This window comes from Agelaius tricolor, unplaced genomic scaffold (assembly GCF_023055355.1).
Source record: "Agelaius tricolor isolate 1412-34295 unplaced genomic scaffold, bAgeTri1.0.p SCAF_13, whole genome shotgun sequence".
NCBI lineage: Eukaryota > Metazoa > Chordata > Aves > Passeriformes > Icteridae > Agelaius > Agelaius tricolor.
Window position 1 is genome coordinate 6,213,572 of NW_027269273.1, and position 18,630 is coordinate 6,232,201.

An 18,630-nucleotide genomic window follows, 5' to 3' on the forward strand; every position below is an offset into this window, starting at 1 on the left:
GCTTTTTTTTGTTCATCTTCCCAACTCTTCCTGAATCCCTGAGAGTGTGCAGCATCCAGAACATGTTGGAGCAAGTTTAATTTGAACAAGTCATGGCTTGTTCACATGGTACCACCCCATCACAGTGCAGGAAGAAGCAGCACCCAGCCATTCCCTCCTGACCTTCTATTCCCTCCATGGCTCCAATAAACCACTGTATCATCCCCAAACACTGCAGCAAACAAGAATTTATGGTGAGTTCAGGGCTCTGATCCGCTTCAGTGACTGTGTGCTGTCAATAAGACAAATGGCAAAATGAAAAATTCTTCAAGGAGCCACTAAAAGCCACTTTCTTTGATATGCATGTGAAAGAAAACACCTTGGATAGCACAACATCCAATACACAGAACATTTCTGTGGGAAGGAGGCAATGACAACTTGGATACTACAAAAAGCCTGACCCAGCAAGCAAGTCCAAATTATCTCCCACTGAGAGGGAGCAGAGTTCAAAAAAAGCAGAGGGGACTTTTCTAGGACCTAGAGGAGAGCTAAAAGGTTGGATTTGTTGTTTTGTTTCCCTCTGTGTTTATAAGCATTTTAATTTAGCTCTAGAGAGAATTAAACAAAGCCAACTCTCAACATTCACCAGTTTTAGTTTCATGGACACTCTTTTCTTCAACCACGACTCTTCCCATTGTGGAGAAGGGCAGAATAGAGATTGTGAAACAGAGTTTGGAGAGTCAGAGATGAAGAGAGGCTGAGAAAGCTGGGGCTCTTCAGCCTGGAGAAGGGAAGGGTGTGTGGGCACCTCACAGCTCCTTCCAGGGCCTGATGGGACACAGGGAAGCTGGAGAGGGACCCTGCAACAGGGACTGGAGGGACAGAACACAGGGAATGGGTTCAGATTGACACAGGGGAAATTCAGATGGATGTCAGGAAGGAATTGTTCCCTGGCAGGGTGGGCAGGCCTGGCACAGGGTGCCCAGAGCAGCTGGGGCTGCCCCTGCATCCCTGGCAGTGCCCAAGGCCAGGCTGGACACTGAGGCTGGGAGCAGCCTGGGACAGTGGAAGGTGTCCCTGCCATGGCAGGGGTTGGAATTTGGGAACTTTAATGTCCCTTCCAACCCAAACATTCTCCAATTTTAAAGTATTTAAAGGCTTTTCTCCCCATTTCCTCTACATGGTTAAGCCCATCAAACAATTAGAGAAGTCTTGGAGGTACAAAGTGACAATCACCAAGTCCCATCTTCAAGCCTGAGTCACCAATAATACTGTGGCCATTTTAAATAAGGAATTAAATTATTAATGAGGAAACAGACACTTGATTTCTGCCTGACCACCAGCTAGAAATTAAGAGTTTGTGTGTGTGGCACCCACAAGATCCAGGATGGAACAAGCCCAGAACTGAAGGCCAGTGATTCACTAAAACACTGCCAGCACAACGAGAGCCACGAGGGCAGCTGTGCCCCTGAGGTGGCTGGTGATGGGACAAGCTGCTCAGAGAGCACAGTTCAAGAAATCTCCATCTTTCACAACCCCAGCCTTTTTGGGTCTTTTATGGATTGAAAACCCCAGCAAAGCTCCTGGGAGCTGGCAATGCCTGGCAAAACAAGAGCAGCTTTTCCAACCTGGAGAGGCCAGGAGTGAAATTCTTGCAGGCTGACTTAAAGCACCTCACATTTCTCTCTGCCTGAACAGGTATTTCTGTTCCCAGCTGCACTTGATTCTCCAAAACACCCCAGCTGCTCCTGAAGGAAGCAGTGCTTTGTCCTCACCTCCACTTCCATTCAGCAGGGAACACTCAAGGGGGGTAAAACACAGCCATGAAAGAGTCTCTAAAACTCCATTTACAAACGGAGGGTCCTCATAAAGAGCCACATAGAGCCATACATTTAAAGTGAGTAACCAAGCAACCCCAGAGCAGGGGAAAATGCCCCGCCTCGTTTCCTGTGTGGCCATTCAGCTCCACAGCTGGGCAGTTTGAGAGGAGCTTGGCATAACCTTTTACATTAGCTGGCTTGTGCTGCCATGGCTCTGCATTGACAATGGCATAAGAAGGGCTTTCACGGGCTGTTTGCAGCTCTTCCTGAGAGAAATCCCTAATTGCAGAGGCTGGGAAGGCACCCCAGCAAACCTGAGCTTGATTCAGAGCCATTTGAGATCCTGCTTAAACCTCCCAGAGTTTGGGTGCTTTGATCAGAGTTGAGCCCTGCTCTAAAAATTGGAGCTTAGGCATTCCAAAGCACGAGGGAGAGGTGAATTTGGGGTTGGGTTTGGTTTAAACTGGACAAAAAGTGAGGCTGGGTGACAATCCAGTGCAAAAAAAGGACAAAAAGCAAATAAAGACCATTGTGAAAAGCTCCTGTTCCATTTCAGGACACACAATCTGATCAGCTAATTTATCTCATGGCTTTATTCTGCCATTCTTTTTTTTCTTTATTTTATTTACAGATACGGTATCTCTAAAGGGTTTGGGACCTGCAAATTGCCCTGCCAGTGCTGTGCTTTGTTATTTTATTTTTACAGCTTTTAGATGAATGCAGAGCCATCCCTCTTCCAGACACTGAGCTTTTAGATTGAAATAACTCCCCATTTTACAAGCAGTTTTGGAGTTGACAGGAGTCTTTAAAAATCATACTTGTGCCTGAAAACACTGCAAAGCACATAAAAACATGATACTATGCCAAGCAGCAGCTAAAATTACCATTACCAAAAGTCATTTTTAAGACCATTAAAAAGCACTGGATGAGTCGAGAGAAGCTGCAATATCTTCAGGAGTGCTTTCAAAAATTGATTAAACCTGCTTTTAACCATTCCTATGCCCCAAGCATTCAAATTTCATCTCATTTTCAATATTTGTTGAGATTGCATTTTCCCTATTATGCCTGTAATGCATTTAAGACAGAGCTCTCATAGAGGAGGATGAAAAATTTCTAATATTGGAACTTCAACTCATTCTTGGTACTATAAGCAACTTTTAAAGTAAATTTTGACTGCTGTAGTACCAGTAATAAAAGCAACTTGGGAAAAGAAGTTGGAGATACTCCTAACATTTCATATTGTTGGAATTTCTTTGAAATCAACTAAATTGGCATTTATTAACAGAAACATGAGATGAGCCAATAATATTCATTCTTGCCATATTCCTAAAGAGTAAATTTGTCAGTTTTACATCTTAGGTTAAATATTGAGGTTGAAAATCATATTTAATAACCAGGCTTCTCGTCTTGCCCTGAAGAATTTCTCCTACTTCAGTCCAGATTTCTCTATGTCTAAAACAGGCACAGGAAAACCTCAGTTTGTGTTCCACAGAACTGATGGCAATGAGCTGAGAGAAAGAAGCATTGAAAATAATTTTTAAACTAATTTTAGGGAAAAAAAAACCCTCTATGGAATTTTGATATGTACACAGAAATATGATTCTCTGTAAAAACAGATGTCAAATTTTAGAATATTTCAATACCACATGAACCACTGAATATATCAATACCATTGAATGTATCAAAATCACTGAATGTATTTTTGGGGCTGTGATTACAGTGGCTTCCTTTAAAAAGCAGCACTTTATAAATTGGGATAAGAAAGAATTACACAGACATGAAAGCTCCAACTTTGGGGTTTTCAAATTCTAAACCCCTCCCCTCAACCTAAAAAAATTAGCAACATACAGGTTATTAAAAAATTAATCAAATTGTCAGTGTCTGGTAGAACAATTTTGCTGCACTAAAGTCACCTATACATATTCCAATAATTCCAGAACCTTCCCCTTGGTGCCAGTCTCCAGCAGGTAATCCAGGAAAACGGGTGCTAATTAAGCTGCCACTCCTAGGATTGTTTGTGTTCCAGAGAATTAACCACCTATTTGGGGAGATTTACATACTGTGCCTATAAATAGCTCTCTCCTGACACCTCTAATGAAGGCAATGTTGATCAACATCTTCCTGTAATTTAATCAGGACCTCGAGCAGCAGTGGCAGAAGGTGAGGACGTGGCTTTGCCATCCCAAGACATCCCCTTTGTCTTCAAAGGCACTCAATTCCCTCAGCTCCTCAAACTCTCCCTTAGACACTGCTAAAAATACCCAGACAAAGAGATGGCCACAAGTGCATCTTAATTAAAACAATGCAATTTTCTCCATCTTTCCCCAAAAATGCAACCCTGTTCTGGATGAACACATCCTACAGTCATGGGACTGCCCTGAATTATCCACCTGAAAGCAGAGAATTCTTTATTCTATCCCTGCAGGAACAACCATCTTCACCACTGAGGACTCACCTGGATGTTTAAAGGCTGGACCTTGGTACTGTTGGCTTAACTAAACCATGATTTAATTCCCACTGAACACTGCCATGAGCTAAGACAGGGTGCTGTGCTTTGGAAAGATTTTAGATTTTGGAATCTATAATCTCTGGAAAGGTTATAGATTCTAAGTACCCAAAATTAGCAATCAAAAAAAGCCCCAGCAAGGCCAAAAATGTTGGTTTTGAGCCCATTTCCAGGCAGGCAAGCAGTGGCAAAACCTGGGAAATGGCAGGGAATGAACTTTCTACTTACACTGGAGGCTTGATAAAATTACCTCATTTTGCACAGAGAATTCTGACACAAAGTCAGGGATGGAAAAGTTGCCCAAGGACATGGGCAAGGACATGGAAAGTGCTGGACTTTGGTACTGTGGCTTAACTAAACCAATATTTAATTCCCACTGAACGCTGCCATGAGCTAAGACAGGGAGCTGTGCTTTGGAAAGGCTTATAGATTTTAAGTATCTAAAATCAGCAACCAGAAAAGCCCCAACAGGGCCAAAAATGTTGGTTTTAAGCCCATTTCCAGGCAGACATGCAGTGGCAAAACCTGGGAAATGGCAGGGAACAAACTTCTACTTACACTGGAGGCCTCATAAAGCTCCCTCACTTTGCACAGACAATTCTGACACAAAGTCAGGGATGGAAAAGTTGCCCAGCCAAGGACATGGAAAGTGCTGCCCTCCCAGAGTGTGAGAGGGAAATAGGCCCCAAAAGTCACAGGCAGAAGGTCCTTTCTCCCCCTCAAAAAAAGGTGATGGCACCTAAGACATTGTGCAGCCCCTGAACCCCAGCTATTTGCATGTCCCCCATGCAGGAATAACATGGAATAAGGAGACTTCCCAATAAGTGACACCCTTGGAAGTGTCTCTTAATGAATTATGGTCCAATGGGTTCAATAATTGAAGCCTGAGCTGATTTCTGGCCATCCTAGAGCCAGCCTGTGCTCAAACAGCCTGAGTTAATTAGGAAGGCAATGAGGACTGCAGTGCTGGAGAGCTACAGAGAGTTATTTGTGGCTCTCCTGGTGAGCTGCACACTTTGGAGATCTAATCTGTTGAGTAAAAACCAAGGTTATCTTGGTTTTATAAATAAAATTGTTCCCAGACCACAATGGGTTACAGGAGGTGTGCTTTGGCTTCCTGTCCCACAGTTTATCATTCACGTTTTCAGGTGAATTCACAAAATATCTACAAATTTGAAAAAAACCAAAACAAACCAAACCATAAAAACAAAACAAAAAACCAACCAACAACAAAAACCAAAAACAAACAAACAAACAAAAAAACCCCAACCAAAAAAAAAGGACAAAAACCAACCCAACCCAGAAAACAGCAGGATGAGAAAGGGGGAATGCCAAGTACTTTCTTCAAATTTTATGTTAGAAAAACCTTTTGATGAAAAGCATGAAGGGGGAAATTAAGAAAAAAAGGTTTCAGTGCCTATTTAATAAGCAAACCATATCCTGAGATGGAAGGACAGATCTCTGGCATCTTCTCTTACTCCTGCCACAATCCCCTTATCCTTGCCTTTGGAAAGTTTGGGCCCTATTAATCCAAAACTGTCTGGAAATTGCAAAATGGTGAGAGCCTTTGATTGCCTTTGAACCAATTTAGGATTTGTTTTAATGAATGGAAGGTTTACAGGTATCTCCTCTGTAAAGCACCTCTGTGAGGGAGGAATTATGGGATGGGACAAAGGACTGTTGGACTCGGCACCTGTCAGTTCACAGTGCTCCCAAGAATCCACCTGAGGAGGATTCCCAAAAAATGATGTTAGAATCAGACAGGAATTATGGAATCCCAAAATGGTTTGGGTTGGAAGGGACCTGAAAGCCCATCCAGGGCAGGGACACCTTCCCCTGTCCCAGGCTGCTCCAGCCTGGCCTTGGGCACTGCCAGGGATGCAGGGGCAGCCCCAGCTGCTCTGGGCACCCTGTGCCAGGGCCTGCCCACCCTGCCAGGGAACAATTCCTCATTCCCAATGTCCCATCCAGCCCTGCCCTCTGGCACTGGGAGCCATTCCCCATTGTCCTATCAGAGCTGCTCCTGAGTGGACTCCCCACGCTCTAAATACTAAAAGACTCCTTCCAGAAACTTGAGTCAGGATGATTTTTTTGTGGCTTATTTTTTTCTTTAATAACATGGTGAAAATAAAATGCAAGCATGGTTCACCTGCTGTCTGAAACCTTTATCATCAACCAACTGATAAATTGCAAGGAGAGAGCTGCTGGGTTTCTGCTACATTGGAAAAGACATTTCATATCCCTTGCAATATTGACTCCAGAGCTTGAAAATATTTACTTCTCCATTTTTACCTCCTTAGAAAACACTTTCAAAAATAAACACCATACAGGACAAGCTGATTACCATCAAAATCTCTCTGTCTGGCTCCACTCTCAGGAGAGTTGAAGGCATGGAACAAATATCATTCCCTAAAAGGCAGCAGTAGAGTCCCCATCCCTGGAGGTGTCCAAGGAAGGCCTGGATATGACCCTCAATGCTCTGGGCTGGGGACAAGGTGGGGATTGGGCACAGGTTGGATTCCCTTTTCTTGGAGGGCTTCTCCAACCTCAATGACTCTGTGAAATGGTAGGAAAAAAAAAAAAAATCAAATTCTGCTCCTGGTGCTGGACAGAAGCTGAACTTGCATTTTGTGTTTGTTTACCTATGTACATTAATTTTATTTTAATTTACACATGTAAATTAGCAAAAAATGCAACTCAGCTCCATTGTTGCAAAGACAATCAATAAAAAAAAAATAATAATAAATAAGGAGGATGTTTGCTGGCAGAAATTAAGACTGATCACCTCTCCTTGGAAGGATACAACTCTGCTCAGTGTTTTGGCTCCTATGGAAAAGGGCAAGTGCCAAAGGAATCTCAGCCTCTGCCTATCAGTGATGTTTCCAAAGACCTAAGGACACATAAAACCCTTCTCCAAGCAGCACCTGCCTGGAAAGGACAGGATTAGGAGCTGTCCTTCCTAGGTCAGCCCAATCCAGGTGCACACCCAGAGAAGTTTTCCATCAGCAAGGATGGGCAGCAAAAAGAACGTGTTTTTTCATAGTTGTACAAAGTAGAATTCATAAAAAACACATGAGTAATTTGGGCCCACAGGCTACACAGAGGCCACCAGCAGGAGGACAAAGTGATGCCTAAAGCTGGACTCAGCTTAATTTCTGATAGCTGGAAATAAAAGGATTCAGGGCAGCTTTGAAATCCTTCCTGTAAGGTTTTCCCCTCAGAGATAGCACAGAAAATAATCCTGCAGATGAGACAGCAATTGCATGGGTATTTCTGTAGGATTTAAAGTCTTCTTAGCATTCAGCAATGCCCAAATTCTTCCCCTCCTAATTCCCTTCAGTTTTTGAAGCCCTATTTTTTGATTTTATCTCACCTACAGCCACTGATAAAGAGGCAGCACACCTGACACGGAGCTTCTCAGCCTCTGCTCCAGCTCCAGGCTGGCTGAAATGGAGAGCTTGATTAATTTTGTATTAGCCAGCTGCACAATAAATCCCAAGCCACTGATTACAAGGGAAGAACAAGCAGATAAGGTATTTTCTTTGCAGACCTCCAGTATTTAATTATACAAAGGTTCTATCCACAGGGTTGGTGAGAAAACAACTGAGCACAGCTCTGGGAGCTCTTTATTATTTCCTATGTGTGACTGTTCATGTTCTTTAAGTTTAAAATTAAGTGTTGTTTTTGGTTGGGGGCAAGATTCTGGTTCATGATGGGTTTAGTTCTGGATAAAGAAGAAAGCAGTGGTTTACCTGAAGCTGTTCACAGTTTGCCTTTCCCTGGCAGTTTGTTTGTAACTATTTTAATTAGCAGACAAGAGTGGGGTCAGTGATTCTGTGGAAGGAGTTTGGATACTGAGCAGTTCAATGATATTTAAAATGCTCTGGTACCACCAGGCTTCTTGCACAAGCAGAGCCTCTCCTCACCTGTTAATCACCATCTCCTGAGCAGAATAAAAACACCAAGCATTGGAAACCAAAGTGCTCAGCCCTTGGGGCTGGAAAAGCACTGCCTGTGCCACTCTCCCCCCTGATTTTCTTATCTAAACAGATCAAATTGGAGAGATGAGGAGCAGTTGACTGGAGCAGACGAGGCTGTGTCATCCTGATTAGCTCCATTTGATTACAAATTCTTAATTGCTCCTGTGCCTGAGATCATTAACTGAAAACAGAGGGGGAAGATTCCCTGAATATTCCAGATGGGACATTGGGAATGAGGAATTGTTCCCTGGCAGGGTGGGCAGGCCCTGGCACAGGGTGCCCAGAGCAGCTGGGGCTGCCCCTGCATCCCTGGCAGTGCCCAAGGCCAGGCTGGGTGTAGCCCATCCTCTAAGTTACAGTTTCACCCCTTACTAGTTTTTTTTTCCCCTTTCCTTCTATAAATAATACAAAAAACGCACTTGCACATCATTTGTATTTGAACATCCCATATATCTTATCTCTTCTAACATATGCAACTGCAGGAAGTTTTCACAGCCTTGAATTTATTTCCACAGCAGCCATCAATCACTCAGAGATGTTATTTTGCTGGCTTTGTTGATAGAGATTTTGTTTATAGTTCCCCCTTCACTGAAACACCATATTCTATCTGCTTCTTAGGATAAACTCACAAAGTACCTTTGTCCTGGTAGGAAATCTATCCCAATTAAATGGGGCAGCAGTGAATCCTGTGGAGCACAGAACTGCAGAGTGAGAAGAGGCTTTTGTTTGATAGATGGATTAGGAGCATTAACTTGGAATTCTCTGTATATTTTCTATAAATACAACAACAACAACAATAAAAAAGTCCAAAATAAATTTTAAAAACGCCCCAAAGCATTGAAGAACCTGCTTCCTTTGTGTTTCTGTTGTGTAACAGCAGAGTACCTGCTCAGAATCATGGAATAATTTCAGTGAAAAGGGACATTTTAAGGGCCATTTTTAGTTCCATGCCTGCCATGGGCAGGGACACCTTCCACTGTCCCAGGATGCTCCAAGCCCCAGTGTCCAACCTGGCCTTGGACACTTCCAGGAACCCAGAGCCTGCCCACCCCTCCAGGGAACAAATAATTCCCAATATCCCATCCATCCCTGCCCTCATCCAGTTTGAAGTCATTCCCCCTTGTCCTGTCACTCTACATCCTCATGAAAAGTCCCTCTCCACAAAACACTTTTGTTTCATATTTAGCACAAAGCCATTCAAATTGTCACAAAGTCACCGAGAACGCTGCCCAGATTTGTTCAATTAACTTTGCAATAAAAAACAGTAAAGGAAAACTTGGAAGGCAAAAAAAAAAAAACATTGAAGAAGGAGCAAAGCTCAAGTTTTTGACTTGTGGATGTGAAACTTCAGCTTCTAAAGAAAACAGCAGCACATTGAGCTTTACAATAGTTCAGATGGCAAGATCCCAACAATTTTATCAAGCAAAAAGTCTGAGGAGTCAAGAAATTTTTTCAAAGAGTAAAATATCTTAACAGTAGTAAAATAAAGTAATAGTAAAATCCATTCGTTTTTAGGTCAGAAGATAGGAAAATAGAATTTCAAACACCAGAAACTTTCATCCAGCACCACTATGTGGAATAAAAAAACTACTCCACTCTGTTTTCTTTGATTTTATTTTTTTTTTCCTCTAAGTTTTTTCAAAATTCCCTATGATTTTGCAGTAATCAATTTTTGTGCTGTGTTATTTAGAATTGAATCAAAAGCCTGGCCACTTCTCAAGAAACACAATTAGGCTGCACTGGCCAACTGGTCACAGAGAAAAGTGACACCAGGCAACACCAGAAACCTTGGTTTAAGTTAAGACCAGCTGGGGGATCAAATTAAATGTTTAAATGAGGGAGCCCCAAGATATTTAACATTCTGTGTTGCCCTCTAGGACCAAACAATTCCCAATTCAAACAATTCTGCTTAGAAATAAGCTGTGAAATTATCCCATGGCAGACTTGCCCAGCAGGTCAAACTTTTAACTCCTGTCCCTTTAGAAATCCTGTTAAAAGGGACAAATAAATCCAATATTTTATGTTACATCAATATTGCTGGCAAAATCAGAAGTTTCTAAATAAGAGACTAAAATGAAGATATTCTGGTACAAAACCAAAAAATGTCTGACACGCCATGGGCTGCCCAGGGAGCTTTGCAGTGCCCATCCCTGGAGGTGCCCAAGGAAGGGCTGGAGGTGGCACTCAGTGCCCTGGGCTGGGGACAAGGTGGGGACCAGTCCCAGGTGTAGAGGTCCTCTCCAGCCTAAATAATTCTGGGATTCTATGGTCTCCTGCTCTGAACATCTAAAGGTGCCCAAGAGTTTGCAATTGCTTGAACTTAAACCCCATTAGAATGTTTCTGAAATGAGAAGTGATCATGGAGCACCATTAAATTCACAAAAAGGAACTGAAACAATATAGAAGGCAAACACAAACTCACACCACAACCCCCTTCCTGTGCAAATCAGCTTTCCAGGATAATTCAGACTAGAGCTAAACCTTCAATTGCAGAGAAATCCCATTTCTGTCTAATCCAATTGAAAACCACATTTTTCTCTCCTTGCTTCCTTCCCTACCTCCTTGGCCCTTCCCATTGCAGTCCTGTTAAACAAAATGCAGCAGGATAATTTGGCATTATTTAAACATTTGATTTCTGCTTACATATATCAGCTGTTCATCTCCCTGCCAATTTAAAACTCGCCATGCCTCAATACACTGTCTAATAAATACTGCAAAGCACAGAGGTAGTTTTTTGTTCTTACTATTTTTTCCCAACCTAACCCAAAAGTTGCCTTTTCAGCATGTAAAACAAGGAGGGGAAAAAAGAAAAAGGAAAATTGTCTTCCAAGAGAGGTTCTCCAAAAGAAAGTGTTTGGCTGGGAGTGGTTACACCTGGGTATTCAAAAATTACACAGTGTCTGTGGAAAAGGTGTGGGGGAGAGAGTTTGGTTTGGGGTGTTAGGGGGTATTTTAGGATTTTTGGTTCAAATCCCCACATATTTCCTCACCATGGGCATTCCATGTAAAATCCCAGAGTTTCCATGAGCTTCAGTCAGAAAAAGCCCTGCCAGTGTTTAATGGCAGACAGCAGCTCAGCAGTGACAATGCCCTAATGTGAAAATGATCACTGCAAAATGAACTGGGACAGCTCAGCCCTCATGGTCACTGCCCAGCCACAGGGGATGGCTCCCAGTGCACACAACAGCAGAAATCCTGGGATCCCTGAGGCTGGAAAAGCCCTCCAAGGTCTCTGAGCCCAACTTGGTTCCCCACCTTGTCCCCAGCCCAGAGCACTGAGTGCCACCTGCAGCCCTTGCTGGGACACCTGCAGGGCTGGGCACTGCAAAGCTCCCTGGGCAGCCCCTGCCAAGGCCTGAGCACCCTTTGCATGCAGAAATTGCTGCTGCTGTCCAAGCTGAGCCTCCCCTGGCCCAGCTTGAGGCCCTTTGCCCTTGTCCTGTCCCTGTTCCCTGGCAGCACAGCCCGGCCCCCCCTGGCTGTCCCCTCCTGGCAGGGAGTTGTGCAGAGCCACAAGGGCCCCCTGAGCCTCCTTTGCTCCAGGCTCAGCCCCTGCCCAGCTCCCTCAGCCCCTCCAGGGCTCTCTGGACACAGATCCTGCTGGCCTGGGCAGGAACTCAGCCCCTGCAGAAGTCCAGACTTTCCAGAGGCTCTGGAAAATCCATATCCCTGATTAAAGCCTTCTGAAGGAGGAGTCCATAATCACCATCCACAAGGAAGTTTCTGGGCACTGGAAGTGATTCAGAACACACAAACCTCATGTCCTGAGGGATACAACCCTGAGTCTGTTCCTGTTATGTGAAAATCAAATCCGACAAAAATCGGTTTTGATCAAGCTGAAGTTCCTGTGCCTTGTTTTAAACAGCTACTTCTCATAAAAAAAGAGAGAAAAACAATATTAAACCACAGTAAGAGGGTTTCTGTAATTTCTATCACAGTTTATCTGTCCATATCTATATGTGACAGTTACATATAAGGATGCAGAAAATAATTCTTAGTGGTAGAGGCAAGGAGAAATGAGAAGGAGGTTTGGAAAGTAACATGACAGGGGCAGCAGGTAAAGAAAGGATTCCTGACCTTCCATGTCACCGAGAGACAGGAATTCTGTGCTTCCAAACTGTTGCTACAAACTCAATATTGCCAATAAAATCTAAAATTGAACAGGCAACATAAATTACAACATAAATTGGTGGAGTATGAAATGCAAGACATGACACTGAGGCAGATTTTAAATCCTGCCAATTGTAGTGTCACACTTAGTTCTTTGAAAGTCAAACTAATTAAATTATTGCCCTTCAAATAGAATTTCAAAGCCTGATTTCCTTCCAAAGTTAAAATATTTACATTTTAGGCTTCCTAGTAAAGAAACAGATTCCATTTATATGAGCTACCTTAGTACTAAAATCTAGCGGCCCGACTAAGCTGCAAATGTGTTTCTGTTGAAGAAAACACCAGAAAGGAAAGGTCCTGGCCTTCCAAGTCTTCAGAAACAGACAAAATTTCTTCATGAGTGAAGGATAAACCAGAAAGTTCATGACTGAGGAGCTGCAGTGGCTCTGCTCACACACATGGCTACAAACCAACATGTGAGGGCCACAAACCAACATGTGAGGGCCACAAACCAACATGTGAGGGCCACAAACCAACATGTGAGGGCCACAAACCAACATATGAGTGTACAGACACAGTGGTTGATGATTTTTAGGAGTTCAGCCCTAAAAACATGACTGGAGTTAAAGCTGCAAGTCCCAAAATGAGAGCAACTCTTCTGGAGGGGACACAAAGTGTGCCAGGGCACTTTTAGGAGGGTTTCTGCTTTTCCTGCATCAGAGTTCCCTTGCCAGGTGTGAGTAGCCCCTTGAGGAACCCAGCCCTTGGAGAAAAAGAGTTCCCAAAGCCTTCCCTCACCATTGGCTCAGGACAGTTCAATTTTAAAGAATCCAAGAGCATGGATGTTTGGTGGCCTGAAATCCAAACAATCCAACACACAGACAGGACAAACACAGGATGCCAAGGTGGCTGAGGTTGAAGGAGCTCAGTGGGCACCTGGTGGCACCTCCCAGCTCCCTCAGCCTTTCCTGGGCACCCAGATGCTCCAGGCCCTTGCTCAACTTGGTAGCAGAAAAAAAAAACCTTCAGAGTCCAGTGCCTGGAAGAGGCTCATTCCCAGCCAGATCCCACAGTCCGGTGGTTCCAAGGCTGTTGGGATCTGGGATTTCCTCCTTCTCCAGAAGCAGCTTCCTGCCTCATCCCTGCCAGCACAGCCACAGGAAGATCCCAGGATACTCAGTCCCTTTTACCAGGGCTAAAATCTGTACATTAACTGAGATGAACCTCGTTTCAGTGCCCCTATTTTGTGAATAACTCCTTTCTCACCACAGGGGAATTCATCTTCTGTCACCTCAAAGTGCTGCTGGTGGCACTCAAAGACACTTTGAAGAACTAAAGCCTTCAGAGGAGCTTAATGGCTCCACTACAACTCCCCAACATCAAGAAGAGCTCTTTTCCCTGTAGGAACAAGGGCACAACTCCCAACCAAAAGCACCAAGTGCCCATTAAACACACAAATGACTCCTGTTCCCAGGAACAGACAGGTTCCCTCAGGCAAGAACCTGGTGGCATTTCTCTCCTCTCCCTGCATCTGTACAGTGTAGGGCTCAGGGAATGATCAATGAGCTCCAGGTACTCAAATATGCATTTTCCCCAGTTAATTTCCTGCTCAACAGTAATAGATCAAGATCTGAAACTTTTTCTTTCTAAAATAGCCTCTTCAGGTGATTTGTAAGGCCCCTCAGTGATTTAATTTTTGTAGCAGAAGATTGTTAGACTGAATAAAAAGACATTATCTAATAAAGGGGGCCTTGAAAACCAGATGAAGGGGTTTGGGGCTCAACAGTCCTGGTGGTAAAAATGAACAGTTATGGTTTTCACAGAAAAAAAAAAAAAAAAACTTACTTAAAAAGTCATCCCCACTCAGGGAAGTGGCAAAGACCATTTAAATGGTGTTTTTTTGTTACTTGCTGATAAAAAACACCCATCTGCTGAACACTTAGGATAGGAAATCCATATTTGGATGAGCAAATCTTCTGATTAGCCTTAGTTTTATTTTGTGAAATTTTGTTTCAGAATGAAACAAAACCACTGAGCCAGCAGTGAGATCCATACCCCACAGTGCAGGTGTCCATGGCTCATCTCTTGTTCCACAGTCAAGCAGAAAGGAAGGAAAAGGAAGGAAATGAGTCTGAAACCAGAAGATTGGAAGAACTACAGTGATAAGTCCAAATAGAGTTGAAAAAACCAACATTAAATAATCAAGAGAGCATTCCTTCTTAGCCATACATGCCAAGAGAAATGCATCCAACATCCTGTTTGCATCTCCTCTGGGATAAACAAGCATTATTCCTCAAGTGAGTCAGAAGGGATGATTTCATGGAACAGCTCCAGGAGATTGCTGGAATGGAGGCTCTTCTAGAAATCCTCATCCCCAGCATTATTGGACTTGCTGCTCTTCAAGGTCTTTTCCAACCAAAATGTCCTGTGGTTCCACTGGCTCCACACCAAACACAGGCAGGACTTGAGTATTGACATTTTTGGGGTGTGACAGGCCCCTGGGTCAGGGCAATGTGGGGGACAGGTGACATCAACCCCCCCTCAAACACAACCCAAATTTACAAGGTAACAGAAGCCCCAGGATGGGCTCATCTCTGAGCGGATGAATTCAGGATTTTTGTTACTATTCTTCTTTTAAAGCTATAGATCTTCAGGAGAAATAGAAGGACCTTCAAGTGTTCTTTTCATTCATGTACAAAAAAGTGCAAAACCACTTTAGGTTAAAAGCAGGCCCCCAAAAATCTTCAAAAACCCTTCAAAGATTCCATGGTGTGAAACAGATCCCCACAAGTCACAGCCCCATTCCACTACTTCTGAAAACCCCAACAACAGATCCTTGGCCAATGTTGTGGGTGGATCTCCACATTTGCTTCTGGTTTTTAAAAGGGACTAGAATGATTTTTGCCTTCTATTCATCTTTCAAGAGTGAAGAATAAATTATTTGTGCCCCCCCAGCTTACATTTGTATTTTCGTGAATGGTATGGACTCAACATAATTAAATATGTTAATTGGCAAATAATTGCTGCTGGATTGGTTTGGTCTGTCATAAAAGTGCACAAAGTTTTGAATTCAGCAGCCTTCTTGGCTGGCCAAAAATTGCTGCTATTTTTTTTTTTTTTTCTTTGAGCCATAGACATTAGATTAGAGAGGAAAAGAAAAAGGGAGAAATTTGATCCTGTGTTTCCACCTTCCTCCTCCCTGATTCCTTTAGCCTCAGAGTTTGCCTCTGAATTCAATAAAGCAGCACTGGAAAAATAAAAGAGATTTCAGCTGACCTAATTTCACATATTGCACAGCTACAAGTGACATTTCTACTTTTACTTAAGTTAAAATATTATGGAAAAAAACCCAACCTTTGCAGTATTTCTCCTGTTTGGAAGAGAGACAACAGCAGAAATTGTAAAACCAGATCTCTTCCTTTCAGAAAACCAAACCAAAAATACACTATTCCCCATCCACACTCAAGCCTAACATTTATTCTGGTGCACCACAGGATTGAACAAAAGGATTACAGCATGAAAGAATTGAAATTAAACACGGAATGGGCTCATCAACAATAAATTAGGACTGATGGCGTGGCTCTGTAACAAAAGTCTTGGGGTTTTTTCAATAATTAGGGGGGTGGGTTTGAATACAAAGGGACTACAGTAGATGGGAGGTACTTGAATTTCACCAGGAGCAGATGGGATCCTGGGGAAAATTCGACTGAAGTCTAGGAAGAAAGCAGCCTGCCCAAGGCACTCCTGGATGAAGTTACTTTGGGCCATCATTAATTGCTGTGGCTGGGGAGGATTTGGTGACACAGGAGGTCAAGTAAAACATGTGGAACAGAGAAATTATAAGCTAATGAAGCAAAAGGCAGCAAGAAGGGCAAGAAACTGAGTCAACATCCACAGCTCCCGCCAGGAAAATGGAGGATTGGCATGCTGGCTGCAAAGAAATAGCCCATAATTCCTGCCAGAGCTCATTTTTTATTTATTTATATTTATTAGTCTGCTGTTAAGAGAACTATACTGGTTGGAAATGGCAATTACCATTATTCCTGCCAGAGTTGATTTTTTATTTATTTATACTTATTATTTTGCTGTTAAGAGAACTACACTGGTTGGGAATGGCAATTGCCAGAAGAACACATCTTTTCTATGTTGTATTTCAGGTTACAAATTCTGCTCCTGCACATCAGAACTCCTCCAGGCCCAGCCCTAAACAGAGTTTTCTATTGAGCTGTAAGAAACATATTTCCAAGTAATTATGCCTGTAAGCATTGCCTCATTAGCTGGGTGCCATTTGCTGAGTCACCAGTCCCCCACCTTGGCTTAAATCCATTTCCAGCTCATTTTTTCTCTATTACACCCCTGTGAAATTTATCCAAAGTGCTTTTAGCTACATTTACCCTTTCCTGAACACAGTATGGGGGAGGAAATCGGTTCAGTTTGTATCAGGGTGCTGCAGATTCCTCAAGAAACAGCATTTCTGCACTGTCCCCCTGAAAAAAGCAGCAAGAATTTTGGCTACAGCCAGCAAATTTGTGCTCATTATAACAAAGCTGTCCTGTTCAGGCCATGTAAGAGACCAGTACCAAGGATAAAATCAAGCATGGTTTCTGTGAAAATAAATTGGCACAAGCCAGGCTAAAACAATCCACCCAAAAATTATGTTCAGACCCCTTTGAAGTAAGGGAGTTGCTGTATTCACTCAGTCACAGGACACTGCCATTAAAGAGTGGTGGCCCTTCCCTTTCTCTAAATCACCTGCAAGAAAAAGGATTCTGAACAACCTTGGGATAAGGGCACAGAGATGAGAATTGGTCATATGAGTGTAAAGGAAATGGAAACCTGAGGGATCCCTTTTTCCCCTCCAGGAGATCAAATTGCCCCTGTCCTGCCTGGGCCATCTGTGTTTTGCACACTTCATCATCACTCAAGCCTAGGTAGAAATGGCTCCCCAACCAAAAACCCCCATTTTATTCTCCTCAAAGATGCCTTTTTGGAGATATGTGATGCTGCCAGTGTGAGCACAAAAAAAATTATCACTGAAAAGTGCTGCTTTTTTTTTGCTGTTTTTTCCCAGCCTGCCCTGAGGGTTCTCCACAGCCCCATGATCCTGGCTTTGCTTCCCACCATTATTCCCACTGCTCTCCCATGTCCTCCTGTGCTGCTGGACATGCCAGAGGCCATCCTGCCCCCTCTCCTCCACCCAAACCAGCATTTTGCTCCTCAAACCACCACCAAGGTCAACCTGATGGCCCCACTCCTCCCCTGCAATAAATGATTAAAACCCAGTTAAGTGTAGCCCAGCACAGAGCAAATATGTGAAATGTGAGCAGCTCGTCCACTTCAGTGTCAGGAGTGACAGTGATTATGACAGGGTGTAAAAATGGAGAAAATTAAATTAGCTTTCTTGTACATTATGGGGAGGGTTGGGCTGGGGGATGGAAGGGAATAAAAGGACATTTGGAGAGCAATTAGTAGAACAAGAAACAGAGACTTTCAACTGGGTAGCAAAAAACAAAGCATAATTCAAGCAGGACTGAAGACTTCCCATGAAAGCAAAATTACTTGACTTCCCAGCTGACAAAATAGAGGTTTTTAAACCAAAACCCAGATGCCAAAGTCATAAATTGGTACAATTACAGCTCTACCCACATGGAGTGCCATGGATAATGAGCAACTTCACTACAGACATTCTGAAGCCACACTCAGTTTTCACTTATCCCACTCATTATTCCCAGGAGTATTCAGGAACAACTGTGACAGAATTTGCCCTTCAAAGCTGTTCAATTGTTCAAAAGAAAGAACCCTAATCAGTTATCCAGGCCTGTAATTTTTAATTACCAGAGATCACTGGCAGGACACATTTCTGCTGTCTTTCAATTAAATTCAACCAAGATGCTCTGAGGAGGAACACAAACTACTGGTGCCATGTTTCAGGGTTCCTGAAGTATTGCTTCTCTAGAAAACCCTCACTGTGGATTTCTTCCCCAAGTTTTTGGTCATTAACCATTGTCTCCATCTCCAGTTCCAACCACAACTGCTGATTTATGAACAAAGTAAAGTTCACTGTTAAAGCTTGTACAAGGAATAAGACAAAACCCATTTTGATGCTCGAGTCCAACACTGAATAACCACAACTGAAGATTTTATCTTGCCTGCTAAATCAACAGCTTCAGGAAATGCAATCATCACTGGATGCTGCAGCAGCCACGAAACACAAAACACACCCAGACCTTTCTTT

General features: G+C 43.1%; 1 protein-coding gene across 3 annotated transcripts in view; it reads right to left on the minus strand.

Moving 5' to 3' along the window:
* The window catches only part of PCDH15 (protocadherin related 15), a 642,625-nt gene that overhangs the window by 252,134 nt on the left and 371,861 nt on the right, over positions 1 to 18,630 (minus strand). The window lies entirely within an intron of this gene.